The sequence below is a fragment of the Ochlerotatus camptorhynchus genome, unplaced genomic scaffold, assembly GCF_037179485.1.
Source record: "Ochlerotatus camptorhynchus isolate MF236.1 unplaced genomic scaffold, CSIRO-AGI_Acam_v1.1 ptg000101l, whole genome shotgun sequence".
Taxonomy (NCBI): domain Eukaryota; kingdom Metazoa; phylum Arthropoda; class Insecta; order Diptera; family Culicidae; genus Ochlerotatus; species Ochlerotatus camptorhynchus.
The window spans coordinates 560,563-576,949 of NW_027040591.1; the positions used below are offsets into that span (position 1 = coordinate 560,563).

Here is a 16,387-nt window from a genome sequence, read left to right on the forward strand (position 1 = left end):
GGGGTAGGAGAGGTTTGATGGTGGGGGAGGGTAGGAGAGGTTGTTGAGGGGGGGGCCGAGAGATTGTTGTGAAGGGCGTGTGTGCTTTTCCTCATTGTGGTCACGCCGTGATCCACCTTAAGCTGCTGATTTGGTCCTGCTTACTGCAGGACCAAATCAGCGGCTTAAGGTGGATCACGGCGTGACCACAATGAGGAAAAGCACACACGCCCTTCACAACAATCTCTCGCCCCCCCCTCAACAATCTCTCGCCCCCCCCTCAACAACCTTTCCTACCCCCCCCACCATCAAACCTCTCCTACCCCTCTCCCCACCATCAAACCCCTCCTACCCCTCTCCCCACCATCAAACCCCTCCTACCCCCCTCCCCCTCAAATACCTCTCCTAAAGCCCCCCCCCCCAACAATAACCCGAAAACGAGACAGACTTTGACGATCCCTTTTTTCCGGGAAATAAATTTTAAACAAACCACAATCATTAGTAAAACCAAGTTTTACCAAATTTGAACAAAAAATTGCATTGAAGCCATGTTTGATGACATTCAGTTGGTGAATTACACACAACTGTCGGTAAAACATATCTGGTGCCTCTATGTATGCAATTATATTAACATCCAAAGTCCATCCTATTTTACATATTCTGCACAAAAGAAACTTTCTGCTCCGCCCCATTCATAAAAAACTACGGGAAATCCTATCAGGTTCTGAACCGGAAAAGATATAAAACAGCGCTGCTGTCATGCTTTTGCTCATCATTCTCTGCTTGTACGTCAAGCAGTACAGTTCGGTCTTTGCTCGCTCTGTCGAGTTGTTCTAAAGTTTCTAGTTTGTTCCAAACATTCGCAGTTTAATCGCGTCGTCAGTAGTGTCGGTCGCTTCGTGTGATGGGAAGACAGCGCTCCCGGAGCAGGCTCCGAGAGAAAACGGAGAAGAAGAACAGCGGTGAGGGTAGCTTGAGTGTACCTATTTCGAATAGGTACGCTACTCTTCCCACCGATGTAGGGAATACCACCTCAGCCACGGTGAAGCGGTCAAAGAAGAGGAAGAAAAATCAAGGCCAGTCCGATGGTGCGAGTGGACGGGACGATGCCACCACGACGAACGCCAGCGTCATTGGTGATTTCGGCGACGCCGTCGACAACGAAACTGCTGCCACCCCGAGTGCAGCAAAAATGAAGCTTCCTCCACTGGTGGTGAAGCAAGTCCCACTCAACACGCTGATTGGCGATCTTTCATCGCTGGGCGTTGCAGCTGAGTTTAAGCTCGGCAGGATCGGCACCAAGGTGATGCTCCGAACAAAAGCGGAGTACGAAGTGGCCGTGAAATATCTGAAGGATACCAAGGCGGAATTCTTCACGCACGACATCCCCGGTGAGAAGCCCTTCAAGGTAGTCATCAGGGGTCTACCAAACTTCGACCCCAAGATGGTCGAAGCTGAAATCAACCGGTACAAGCTTGCCCCAATCGCTGTCTTCCGAATGACAAGGAGAGACGAAAACGTGAAGACGTACCCGGATTGTCTTTTCCTGGTGCACTTCCAGAAAGGGACGGTGACGCTCAATGCGCTACAAGCCATCCGATCAATTTGCTCCATCATCGTACGGTGGGAGCCATACCGTGGCGGCCATCGTGACGTAACGCAGTGTATGAGGTGCCTCAATTTTGGACACGGTACCCGCAACTGCAACATCAAGCCACGCTGCAGCAACTGCGCTCAAGAACACGCCACTTCCAACTGCCCAGCGGATGGAGCCGTGGCGATAAAATGCGCTAACTGTGGTGGTGCACATCAAGGTTCCGACAGACAGTGCTCCAAACGCGAGGACTTCAAACGCATCCGAAAGCAGGCGTCAAGCAACAATCAACCAGGACGCAAGAAGGACAAAACCCCAGCATTCAGGACGGAGGATTTTCCGCCTCTTCGTGCTCCCCAGCAAAGGCAAGCGAATTCGCGGGTGCAACCCGCCCCTCCTCAAGAAGCTTCCGGTGATTTTGCTGGCCAAAGCTCTCCATCCCCCCCTGGATTCTGGAGACAACCAACAACACAAAACAACAACCCCGATCTGTTCTCAGCGGATGAACTGATGGAAATTTTCGTCAACATGTCCGGTGCTCTTCGTAAGTGCCGCAATAAGCCCGAACAGATCCAGGTGCTCGGTAAGTTCATCATCCAGTATGGCGTCTAAACCGCTAACTATCGTCACCTGGAATGCTTGCTCTGTAAGAGCAAAAGAGATTGAGCTTGCCGACTTCCTCCGCAAGCACAGCATCGACGTGGGCCTTCTAACCGAGACCCATCTAAAGTCCGGCGACAGCTTCTGGTTGCCTGACCACAACATTATCCGGCTTGATCGCACCAGCTCCAGGGGGGGTGGTGTTGCGGTCGTCGTCAAGAAAGGAATAAAATACCACACTCTGTCCCATATCCGCACCTCTATCATCGAGGCCCTTGGTGTGGAGGTGGAGTCGTCGACTGGATACGTCCAGTTCATCGCCGTCTACTGCCCTCGACAGTGTGCCGCCAGCAGTGGACTAGCGGCTAAATTTAAGAAGGACCTGTCCACCATCACCCGTACCGGTTCCCGCTTCGTTGTTGGAGGAGATCTGAATGCTCGTCATGAGGCATGGCGGAACTACCAGCAGAACCAGAACGGTCGTCTGCTGTTCGACCATTCGCAGCATGGGCTGTACTCCGTTTGGTTCTCGGACGAGCCAACATTCATCTCACCGGCAGGCAACCCATCGACGCTAGACCTGTTTCTTTCAAATACCGGCTTGTCCAAGCCGGTAGCCTTAAACGAACTCAGCTCTGACCATCAACCGGTGGTGGCTGAACTGGGATACAACGTAGCTGCTGCTCCAAGCCTGCGCAAGGACTACCATCGCGTAAACTGGGCCCAGTTTGGACGCGTGGTAGACAGGCACATCATCGACAACCCGCCGCTTGACTCCGTGGAGGACATCGACCGAGCGTTGGAAGTACTCCACCAAGCCATAACCGTGGCTGACGAGGCGTGCGTCCGACGAGTTCCTGTGAGGGGTAAGTTTATTGCCATTGATTCCCACACCCAACTCTTAATTCGCCTGAGAAATGTTCGTAGACGCCAGTTTCAGAGGACTGGAGATCTAGCGAGGAAACGTGAAATGGCCAATCTGAACAAGGAGATTGCTTCCAGAATGGTCTCACTCCGGAACGAAAGTTTCGGGCGGCTTGTCCAGAATCTGGACGACCGCTCCAGACCATTCTGGAAAGTTGCCAAGGTCTTAAAGACGCACCCTAAACCCATTCCGCCACTAAAAGATGAAAATGATGACGATCGGCTCATAATCACCCCTCAGGAGAAAGCAAATGCGATTGGTGAGCATATTGCCAAATCGCACTTGCTTGGCTCCAACATCCAAAGTCCGCTCGAAGTTCAGGTTGAGCAATGCGTACTCAACCTTGATTCCTCCCCTTGTGCCATCCCTCCGGAGGATAGAATCACAGTGGAACAGATTTGCTCAGCGCTGAAATGCACCAAAAACATGAAGGCCCCCGGGTTTGACGGAATATTCAACCTAGTGTTGAAAAATCTCAGCATGAAGGTTCACTCTCTGCTGGCTGCTGTCTTCAACAGATGCTTGGAACTGCACTACTTTCCAAGTATCTGGAAGACAGCGAAAATCATACCTATCCGCAAACCCGGGAAGGACCCAACGCTAGCTTCAAGCTACAGACCAATCAGCCTCCTTTCAGCGCTGAGCAAATTGTTCGAGAAACTCATTCTCAATTGTTTGCTCAAGTTTGTCGAGGAAAATAACATTCTCCTTCCGGAACAGTTTGGGTTCAGAAAGGGGCACTCCACCAATCACCAGCTAGTGCGGGTGATGAATAACATCCGAAGTAACAAAGCTGTATCCAAGTCCACAGCCATGGCCTTGTTAGACGTTGAGAAAGCGTTTGATAATGTCTGGCACAATGGGCTTGTATACAAGCTTTGTAACTTCAACTTTCCATTACATCTGGTTAAAATCACCCGTAGCTACCTCCAGCAAAGGTCGTTTAAGGTATCGTTGAATGGTTGTCTTTCCGACACGTTTTCCATCCCAGCAGGAGTCCCGCAAGGCAGTCTGCTGGGACCCTTGCTTTACAGCATTTACACTTCCGACATTCCTCCCCTTGGAGACGGTTGCGTGTTTTTCCTGTTCGCAGATGATACCGCAATAGCCGTCAAAGGAAGGATGCCTCGCGAAATAACGAACAAACTTCAACGATGCCTTAACGCCTTTGCTGATTATGCCACCACGTGGAAAATCAAAATCAATGCTTCCAAAACACAAACAATCATGTTCCTCCATCGGCAATCACCCAAACTAAAACCGGCTCCCTCTTGTACTGTAATCATGGATGGCACAAGGGTTGAGTGGTCCGCCGAAGTAACCTATCTCGGGATGTTGTTTGACGAAAAGCTCCTATTCCGCTCGCATGTGGAGAAAACCGTAGTCAAGTGTTCCGCCTTGGTTAGGAGTCTGTATCCGCTGATTTGCCGCAGATCCCGCCTCTCAAGGGTGAACAAACTGGCCGTCTACAAACAAATCATAGCACCTGCGATCCTCTACGCAGCTCCGGTGTGGGAATCATGTGCACAGACTCACAGGAACAAAATTCAGGTCGCTCAGAATAGAGTGCTGAGGATGGTTCTTGATCGTCCTTTCGACACTAGAATAACAAATTTACATGAAGAGGCAGGCATTGCCAAAATAGATTCCAAAATTAACGAAATTAAGACTAAATTTACACAAAAATGTAATTTATCAGAACATGCTTTGATAAGCAATTTGTATATAGTAGGTTAGGTGTACATAGTAGTTGTAGGTTAGTTGTAGTTGTAAATAGTAGTTATAAGTAGTCTCCTTTTTCCAATTCAAATCAAACCAATCCCACCAAGGTGGTCATACTTTAAAATAGGCCTGATAGGACTAGGAACTGTAAATAATAATTAAAATCTCAAATGTACCAAAGTTGAAAAGACGCATCTGTGTCACTTAACAAATTCATACATGTAAACCACACAATTACAAGAAATAAAGATCATTTAAATGGCAAATGGCAAAATGCTTTTGCTCATTGTCGCTTGAAACGGCGTGGCGCTTGGTCCTGCAATAAGCTGGACCAAATCAGCGGCTTAAGGTGGATCACGGCGTGAGGAAAAGCAATAATGTAAACCCCCTCCGCCCTTCACAACAATCTCTCGCCCCCCCCCCCCTCAACAACCTCTCCTACCCCCCTCCACCATCAAACCTCTCCTACCCCCCCCCCCACCATCAACCTCTCCCACCCCAACCCCCCCCCCCACAACTAATGTACCTCTCCTAACCCCCCCCCCCCTCAAATACCTCTCTTAAACCCCCCCCCCCTCAAATACCTCCTAAAAACCCCCTCAACAATAACCCGAAAACGAGACAGACTTTGACGATCCCTTTTTTCCGGGAAATAAATTTTAAACAAACCACAATGATTAGTAAAACCAAGTTTTACCAAATTTGAACAAAAATTGCTTTGAAGACATGTTTGATGACATTCAGTTGGTGAATTACACACAACTGACGGTAAAACATATCTGGTGCCTCTATATATGCAATTATATTAACATCCAAAGTACATCCTATTTTACATATTCTGCACAAAAGAAACTTTCTGCTCCGCCCCATTCATAATAAAATGGCGGGAAATCCTGTCAGTTGTGGGGTTTAGAAGTATGTTTTGAGCAGAATATGTAAAAAAGGAGGGACTTCGGATTTATTTTTTCTGCAAAATATGTAAAAAAGGGGGGACGTCGAATGTTAACCTAAATGCATATATCCTGCATCATAGATAGAGAAACTTTCTCTACTGATTTCAATTAACGCAATATAACTCAGAAGTGCTTGTGTTAAACCGAACCCGCGTTCTACTAATACTTCTCAGCGAATATTGAGAAATTGACAGTGCAATTCATAGCCATGTCGAAACATATGGCTGCAAAATACATGCGAAATTCCCGGAAGCGTGCGAAGGATCGTCAGGCACATGGTTCTCCGAAACGACCCAAGACCGCTGCAGAGAGTGTTCGGTGTTGTAAAACCAACATGGAAGCAGTCATAGGTAATGCGGCACCATCAACTGATTAGGACGCTGGAGAAGGTCCTTCAACTCGAGGTAGGAAATTAAAATTAAGTAAAACAGATGACAATTGCAGTTCTCATTGAAGTGGTAAATTATTCGATAAAACATTGCAGCAACTTCAATTTGCAAAATGAAAGTTTTATCTTCCCAGTTGTAATTTGAACCAGTAAACAAATATATAAATATATTTTTAAGAATAATTTAAATTCCAATTCCCGATATTCAACTGTTGTCGCCTTTTCTATAAGGTGATCAAAAAATCGGAAGAAGTGCGCTGTACACCAAATCACATGCATAAGGCATGTAACAAAAAGTGTGTTAGTGAGTTCTTTGGCGTGAATGTTCCCGAAAAGTTCACAATTTTGCAAATGCAAGACAAACAAATTTATTGGCAGATTTAGGCAAGTTTTGACCTGTTTCATGCCACCGGAAGGTATGCTGGTCACAAATGCCGTGCCAAACTGATTTCCTGCGCAAGTGATGTGTATAAACGCAAATAAATACGAGGTCCAGTGATTATTGCAAACTTCTTCTTCTTCTTGTTCGCATTTCAAGCTTATTGCTTAGCGCATATTAGCTTATTGCGTGCTCTCAACTTAGTGTTCTAAATGCACTTCCACAGTTATTAATTGAGAGCTTTCGATGCCAATACCAATGCATGAATTTGTATATTGTGTGGCAAGCACAATGATACTCTATGCCCAGGGAAATCGAGACAATTTCCAACCCGAAAGATTCCCTCGGCCGGACCGGGAATCGAACCCGCCGCCTCCGGCTTGGTAATACCGTGCCTTTACTGACTAGGCTATGAGGCCTACCAAATTATTGCAAAGCTTGCCATGAATAAACCATCACAGTTCATTTTAGTAAACAAACTAAAACTTCGGTCTTGTGTGTCACCTCTACTAATGCATTTTGCGACCGAGCGTTGAGCGATGTGGAATGAACACAAATAACAGCTTGAAACAAGACGCTCTGCGCTTTCATTCGTAGTAAACCAGTCGTGTAGTGTAGGCCGTATGTTACGTATGCTGGGCGGTTCTTTTGGTTGTCATTTGGATATTCACAGGAAGATAGCGTGGTTTATAGGACAAGTATATTAGTTTGTCTGTTTTTATTTTACATAATGTTTTAATCTGCCAAAAAACAAACAATCAAATCTCGAAATACGATTAATATAACTGTCAAAACTATCATTGCTATGTCATTTACAAAATTTGATTAATGAAACTATCAAACTGTCATTGCTATGTGAATTACGGTTTTTTAGAAGCCCCCTCGTTCCTACCTACTCAAGAAGAACCTAATTTTGAACGTGCTACTCGAGAATTCAGGAAACGTTTTCTTGAAAACGAATTCGGTCATCCTTGTGATGTGTGCGATAGAATATGGTTTAAGAACGATCTGAAGCCTATAAGTAATGCTGCTGCGACCTTATTGTTGGCGACCAACTGTTTCGATTCCGTTGAAGTATTCTCAGCATGCCAAACTTGTCGAAGCAGCCTGAAACGTGGTTCGATTCCAACCTTGTCAAAATCGAATGGTTTTACATATCCCAATTATCCGTCAAATTTACCGCCACTGGATCCATTGACCACGAGACTGATATCGCCACGGATCAACTTCATGCAACTTCGTCGGTTACGCCGAGCAGCAGGTTTGTACAATGTTATAGTGTTATTATATTACAATCAAGCAAATCTATGTCATAGGCAGCCTAACAATCATCGGTCAGATCATTAATGTGCCGGTCGATGTTGTTCAAATGGTGAGCGAGCTCCCCCGGCAACTGGATGACGAATTTGCCTTCAATGTCCACATCAAGAAACACATGATCCACAAATCAAGTTATCTGACCGGATTTGTGAAGAAGGCCACTGTCAAAGCCTGGTTAAAATATCTTCAGCCCACTCCTCTCTACCGCCAGTATGGAATTGTGGTTAATGAAAATCACCTGGCAGCAATCGGACCAGCACCTGACCAACCTTGTACATCCCGGAATGTGGATAATACGGTGGATTTCGAGGTCGTCGATGCCTCGAACGACACAGAACTCCTCATTGGTCAACAACACACGCTCCTATGGAACGAGGACAAATGCCTAGAAATCGCTCCGGCCCAAAATCGAACACCGCTGTCCATCATTTATGATGAACATGCTGAAGAGCTATCGTTCCCGGATATTTATCTGGGCCATCCACGTATCTTCAAACCAGAGGTTCACGTGACAGCCTTCATGATGGCTACCAGCGAGGTCAGACGCCGTGATCGACGAGGAGCAAAACCTGAGCACGTTCTCTACATGGGCATGAAGATCATGCGCTTGCGTGTTTCGGAAGGCTTGAGGAATACCTTTAAGTGTATGGGTACAGCCAACATTACGCGTGCACAGCTTAGTGATAAGGAATTCCTGGAGACGTGCATCGAGCGTAATCTGTCGTTTCTCCAATCCATTCCAAATTCCATCCAGTATTGGATGCAACGGAAACGCGATGTGTTTGCGATGATCCGACAGCTAGGAAAACCAACGATGTTCCTTACGTTGAGCGCGAGCGAAATACGTTGGCCACCCTTATTGAAGATTCTCCTCAAGCTTTCCAGTGCGTATGATGGTGCGGATGTACAAGACGTGATGCAGCAATTGACAGCCCTGCAGCGAGCAACGCTTGTCAGTGAGGATCCGGTAACATGCTGCGCCTACTTTAACAAGTTGGTCAATGTGATCATGCAACTCCTGTCATCAACCAGATACAGTCCATTCGGAAAGTATCACGTCGTAGATCATTTCAAACGGATTGAGTTCCAGCATCGCGGCAGTCCTCACGCCCACATCCTTCTTTGGCTGGCTAACGACCCCCGTGAACAGATTTCTGAGGAAATGCCTATGACTGTCCAGTTGATCGATCGGCTCTGTTCCGTTAGTGCAGAAGATCTTCCAGAGTCTTATGGCAATCAGGTAAATTCGATGTATTTTGATATTGATATTAATATTGAACATTTATGTTGCTTTTAGGTTCATAAGCACACTTTCACTTGCTATAAGCGGAATGAGAAGCAGTGCAGGTTTAATATACCGTATTGGCCGATGGATCAAACAAGAGTTTTGATTCCAATCTCGTCCGATGACGGTCGCCACGTTCAGCTTAGACGACGTGCTTCCACGCTCCGAGAAACATTAGAAACCAAGGCGTTTGATACCCTTGAGGAGTTTCTTGCCGATAGCAAGTGCACACACGAGTATTACGTCGATGTGATTCGCTCTTCAATTCGCCGACCGACCATCATGCTAAAGCGTTCTATGACTCAACTGTGGACGAACCCATTCAACCCGTGGATTGCCAGGACACTGTGTTCGAATATGGATCTCCAATTCATCCTTGAAGAGTTCTCCTGCGCTGCTTATGTCGTTGAATATGTCAACAAATCGAAGAGAGGTATAAGTAGCTTGCATCGGGACCTCATACAGCTACAGTCTGAGTATCCTGATGAGGATTATACAGGACTGCTCAAGAAAGTCAGCATTAAAATGTTGAATTCTGTGGAATTGACTACGCAGGAAGCTGCGTGGTACTTGCTTCGACAACCGATGTCGGAAGCTAGTCGGCAGGTAACATTCAGTTATTATCTTTTGTTTATAAACTTTGTCACGTTGGACATTCTTACAGGTTGAATTTATCCCAACGATGTGGCCCCATGGGCGAATTAAATCCAGGAAGCACACGAAACAAATGGACGATGAAGGTGTTGATGATGAATCCACCGATATTTGGACACTTAACATCGTCCAGAAATACGAGGCTCGGGGAGGGCTGGATGATGTGTGTTTGGCGGATTTTGCAGCGTATTACACGAAGGAAAAAGGTGCTGGAAACTCATACAAACTTCGAAGCTTGCCCCGAGTGTTACGCTGGTGTGGCTATAGCATGTCGGAGATTGTCGAGTACAAGCGAGAGATGGTGCTTCTCTTCTGGCCATTTAGAAATGAAGTATGCGATGTGCTCGACGGCAACAAGTTTCTTCAGTTATACGAGCAGTACGAAGATGCCATCCTCAGGAAGCTGAAGGAATTCGATTCCGAGCTGGATCTTGAGCAGACCGTTGAAGAGTACCTTCGAATATGCGCTGAGGATGATGAACAACAAAATGTTGCATCCAAGAAGCACGATGAGTATGTTAAAACTATTACAATGGAGCCGAATGATGATGACATCCAGCATCTGCCAACCGGACCCATGGCGGCCATCATCAAGCAACGAACGAATGTGATGTCAAAGCAGGATTATTGTGCAATGGTGCGTGTCACTAACCCAGAGCAGAGAGATCTGATCCTGCAACTCATCGATAGCTTGCATAGCTTCGATGGGGATAGAAAGCCCTTGCAGATCTTTTTCACTGGACCTGCAGGATGTGGCAAAACATTTACGCTTCGCATCCTGATGGAGACTATAAACCGCTTCAGCCAGACACACAACAGTCAAAACAATGCATATGTTGCATGTGCTTCAACTGGTAAAGCTGCCGTTGCGATTGGTGGAACCACAGTTCACTCAGCGTTCCGGATCACAATGTCCCGGAGGAAATCATCGAAGCTAAGCTTTGAAGCATTGCAACTTTATCGTAACGCTTTCGCCAACATACGAGCCATCATCATTGATGAGGTCAGCATGATCGGCGCTGATGTGCTAAATACCATTCACGCTCGTCTCCAGGAAATCTCCGGTAACTACGACGATCCGTTTGGTGGCATGCAGATCGTGTTCTGTGGGGATCTTAGGCAGCTACCTCCAGTCAACGCGCGGCCAGTCTACAAGCCTACTGCCAGCTCAATGCACGGTGCTGTGTTGTGGCAATCACTCAGTTTCTTTCCACTAGTTAGAGTGATGCGCCAAACGAATGAGCAGTTCTCATCTATGCTTACTAAGATCGGCAATGGCGATCCACTTACCCCGGAAGAAACCGCCTTGATTGAAGGCAGGTTCCGTACAGTTGAGTGGTGCAAAGAAAATGTTCCCGGTGCCATACGACTGTACCATCGGAACATCGATGTAGAACGATACAACTTGGAGTCGTTGGCAGACCGAGAGACAGTGGACTGCACGGCTGATGACATCTACTCCGGATACAGAGACACCACACAGCTGGTCAGTGCACGCTCCAAGGTCAACAAGATGAGCGTTGTTGAGACCGGTGGTCTGCCGTACATGCTGTGTCTCGCAGTTGGAGCACCATTTATGATCACCACCAATGTTGACGTTGAAGATGGCATCGTAAACGGCGCGATTGGCGAGTTAAAGTATGTGGAGCACATCGAAGATGATCCCTATCAGCCTATCATCAAGCTTTGGATCAAATTCGAAAGTGAATCAATCGGGAAGGCACTTCGTGTAAAATCAAGACCAGCAGTTTACTCAAAACCCGGTATTCTTCACCCTGACTGGACACCAATTAGTAAGCGTTCTGCGAACATAAAATTGAGCAGCATCATCAAATGCAAGCGGATCCAGTTTCCTGTGGTGAGCGCGAGTGCCCTTACCGTGCACAAGTCTCAAGGTGGTACGTTTTCGGAGATTGTGTACGAGTACGATAAAGGGCAAGAACAACAGCTGGTGTACGTTGGGCTTTCCAGAGTCACATCCATCGAAGGATTGTACTTGACGAATGCCAGAAATGTGTTCAAGTTTCATCACGCGAAGGGAACTTCCTCACCCAGGATACAAGAACTGCGAACAGAGCTTCAGCGCTTGTCTAATCACCGGCTTCGAACCATTGGGCAGGAAATCGTTGAAGTGCTAGAGACCCGTAACTTTGCGTGCAAAGTGATGAGTATCAATGTACAAAGTCTCAATGCACACTCATCAGATATCGCTTCCGATCACGTACTGACTGGTGTGGACTTGCTGGCTCTGAGTGAGACGTGGATGGATGACAATGCATCAGTTGAAATAGCCGGATTCAACTGCGTAGTGCAGTCAAAGCGTGCTGGTACGAGAGCTGGAGGAGTTGCAATCTACCAAAAGAACAATTACTCCACTAAGGCTAGTTCGCATACTATCGAAAAGCTTAGCGAACACCACGATGAGCTACTGAGGGTTGCCGACGAACATGGTGACATTTGTGTTGCTGAAATTACCGTCAGTAACACCAGAGCGTTGCTGTTTTGCGTGTATATTTCACCAGGTAATTAAAATCAGAAAATCTCGTATTCTTAATCAAACATTCTCATTATCTCTAGGTACCACAATCAAGCAGAAGAAGTTCTTCTTGACACGTCACCTGATGATGTACACCTATGCTACTATGCCCTGCATCGTCACTGGAGACTTCAACATCGATGTTTCGAAGCAGGAGAATGTTGAGTTTATCGATTTTATGTCGAAATATCTTCGGTTGAATTTGGCATCTAACCCCTCCCAAGCGACTACCCTTGGTGGTTCATGTATTGACCTAACGTTCTTCAGAAATATTCGGGCAGAATGTATGCGGTACTGTTCGTACTTCTCGTATCACAGGCCAATTTTGTCGATACTGGAAATCTAAAATTGTGGTAAGTTTTATATCCAACTCGGTATGACAAACGAACCATTTCACTAAAATTCTTGTATATACGCACTTCTCATTCGATCCACAGCTGTATCATCGATGCCATCCACCATGCCTAAGGTGAATCATCAATCCAACATCGTGTCATGTTCTCGACCGTATTGCAGGGCCTCCATATTGCCCAAGGTCTAACACTCCGAGGACAACATCAATCTCGGAAGGCACTTCATCAACCATCAACTGGTTATACAAAACCACCCAAAAACAATCGGCCCTTTTCAGGGCCACCACAACTTTCTACAAAAGAGTTGAGTTATGAAATTCTCTTAATTCCAAAACAATATCCGAAGCAACAAACTAGCAAATCGAACAAAAATTTCGTAGTTCTACGTCAACAATGCGGTTGTGTCATGTACACCACCCTCCAACTTTTTGATGATAAAAACGGCACTGGACCAGGCAGCAAATCTCTCCAAATTGCAGGCTCATGGCGAATGTATTACGACCACGGAACCATCACTATGGGACTCCGTTTACAGGGGCACCGTAGTCAGTCGATTCCCGTTCCATCGGAGGACAGAACATTGGATTGCAGACGATGAAGAATTCGTGGAAATTAATGACTAGTTCCTGGGAACGGAAGTGCGCCAGATTATGTGCACTGAGATCAGCTACCAAAGAATGCCAAATTTATGAGAACACGGAGCGAATTTTGGTGGCCCTGGCCAGCAAGATCATCAAGGATTGACTTGCCTCTCGTGTAAAATCCATTTTTGATTAAACGAATGTCAAATGTACACTTTAAACCAAATATAGTCAAACACAAAAAAAAACAACTGTCAGACTAAGTGTAATATTCGCAAATATCACACATATTAAAATATTTAATATTTCCACCATCGGTATTGATACTCATACTTGGAGCAGTCCTTCCCCTAGGGGGTTAGTGGAATTTCCTATGTTTCGAGGGGTGAACCGATTAGCTTGGGACCGAAGATAGTACCAGAGCTGAGCCAAAAAGTAGAGCTCGTTTCTTCGGGACCTACTAGTCTTAGAGTTACCTCTATGGCTTTACTTCCCTTCAGAGATGTTATGCCTTAGAACATCCCGGCGGTGCCGACTGGAATTGAACCCAGACATGACATACTGATTCCGATCAATAGCGGTGTGGCTTCTTCTTCCTTTTATGGATGCTCATGTGAACGCAGCTTGTTGCTTGCAGTCAGCCTTTCGTTGTGTACTGGATAACAATGATCAACGCCACGCCACACCCGAAAGCACTGCTGCTGCTGCTTCTGCTGATGCCGACGACCGGACACCACCACACACGGTGGTTGGAACTGAATCCGATCAGCGGTTGTGGGCAGCCTTGATAGAAAGCTGCTTGCGGGGAGCCTTTTCGTTGTGTACTGGAGAACACCACCACTCACCACGCCGTGATAAAATAAACACCGTTTCGTGAGACCGGATGGAATTCAACTTTGAAATCTGTGTTAGGGAAATCGCTTTTCGCAGGCAATCGGTGATAATTTTAATTATCATAGCAACAGTTGCACATTCGTGCAATTTTCAATAGTGACATGTTGAAAAATGATAATGTTTTAAATTTAATACATGCGTAGAAATATTTCTGATCGATTGGTGATAAAATTATTGAAATTGGTACAGGGGCAGCTGAGTTATTAACGTTCAAAATCTTTCATAATTTTGTTACATGTTCCATTTTTGGTTTTCACAAAGTGTACCCCCATATAGAAATCACAGACGTAGTTCTACGTCAAAAATGTTTTCAAAAACGACACGGACTCCAGTTGAGACTACACACTTGATGCATCCATCTCCAAGGATGCCCGCAACGGACGAGCTCCAGTGCTATAAGATCCTCTTCGGCGGAAGGCCGACCCCGCAGAACGAACGTCAATCATTAGTCAACCAGCCCTTCTGGGAGCCGACGGAGGAAACGGATTTGCACCGAATTTTTCACCGCCCGAGTATCATCCGGCGGAAAACTGAAAACCAACACCGGCTGGAACACACGACGGACTGATGAAGGACGCACCGCTGACCCGAAACGGACCAGCCAACTTCATTCAACCATAGAGGTAACTCTAAGACCAGAAGGTCCTGAAGAAATGTGGCTCAGCTCTGGTACTCTCTTCGGTCCCAAGATAATCGATGCACCCCTCGAAACATAGAAAAATCCACGGGCCTCTCATTTTATCTGTCAAACTTTCATAGTGAATCAAAACAAACATAGTGTAGTACTAAAGTTTCGTCTAGAATGGGGAACGTTAATCGATTTGCTTGGGACCAATAGGCTAGTCAAGTAGTGAGCCAATTTAAAATCGTTAGTTTCGTATTGATTGTTGATTCAACCGGCACAGCAACAGGACGCAGTGATGATGGTCTACGGACTCAATAACAACACAGCCAACACCGATAAGCTGTTCAATCTGTTCCAAAATCTGTTCTGCCTGTATGGAAATGTTGTCAGGATAAAATTCCTGAAGACCAAAGAGAGTACCGCCATGGTCCAGATGGGGGACGCCATCGCAGTCGAACCAGTCGAACGCAGCATCCAACACTTGAACAACATTGAATCAATGGAAATGATGGTAGCAAAATTCAAATTGCATTTTCCAAGCAGAACTACTTGTCAGAGTCCACCCTGCCGGACAATTCGATCAGCTTCAAAGTCTACAGCGCCTCCAAGAACAATCGTCTACCAGGCCAGCAAAAATCGCATTCTCCACTTCTTCAATACCCCACCCGTATGCCGTCCAAGGATCTGCTGCTGACTGCATTCACCACCAATGACAAGTGCGAATGTTCCCGCTAAAATCGGAAAGTTCCTCCTCCGGATTGGTCGAGTTCCCGAGCGTAGCCCTGGCGGTGAACGCCATCATGAATTGCAACCATCGACCATCGAGCATTGGAAGCAGCCGCAGCCGTGGGAGCTGCATCGCTAGTTCGTGTAGCCATGGCCGGAAACCTCGTCAGCTGTCAGCTGTTCTTCGTCTGGGAGGAAATGTGGATGCCACTTCCGTCACGGGTGTAACGATTTTGAGAATCCATGGCGAGACTTGATGGAGATTTACGGTTGTTTTGAAAATAATTTGATTATAGCAATAATAATAACAAATAATTAAAATTATGTTGGTAAATACACTGGTTATATTTAATAAAATATATATGGCAAAGAGCCTGGTGATCTTGTTAGTGATTCTATATTATTTGTGTATTTGTATCCACAAGCTTCTTCAGACGCTGCATGCTCCTAGTAAAAAAAATCGATTTACTGAGTCTATTCAGCAAAATTCTGCTAAATGACAGAATTTGGGATTGCTGAAAAAATCAGTAAAAATGAATTCTGAAATCTTTACTGATTTTCAGTAAAATGTTGTCATTTTGACAGAAATTGGAATTGCTGGAAGATACAGCAGCATTATTTTGCTGGTCTTTCATCAAGTCTAAAATAAGCAAAATTTTGATTTTCAGCGATTTAAATTTGGTCTGTATATCCTTATATCTGGAACGGCGTGCCCCACGCAACTACGCCCAAATCTCAAAGTTCTCCGGATTTAAGCTGGGTTTAAACAGGGCAAGTCAATTGATCAACTCAGTTGAATTCAACTGACTTGAACGCGAATTGAACGTGTAAACCATGCCATTCAACTGACTTGATCAACTCACTTGAATTGAA

The 16,387-nt window shown here is 45.9% G+C and overlaps 1 protein-coding gene across 1 annotated transcript in view; it reads right to left on the minus strand.

Moving 5' to 3' along the window:
• LOC135699012 (dnaJ homolog subfamily C member 7-like) overlaps positions 1 to 16,387 on the minus strand; it is a 43,010-nt gene that overhangs the window by 8,794 nt on the left and 17,829 nt on the right. The gene's annotated exons all lie outside the window — the stretch shown is intronic.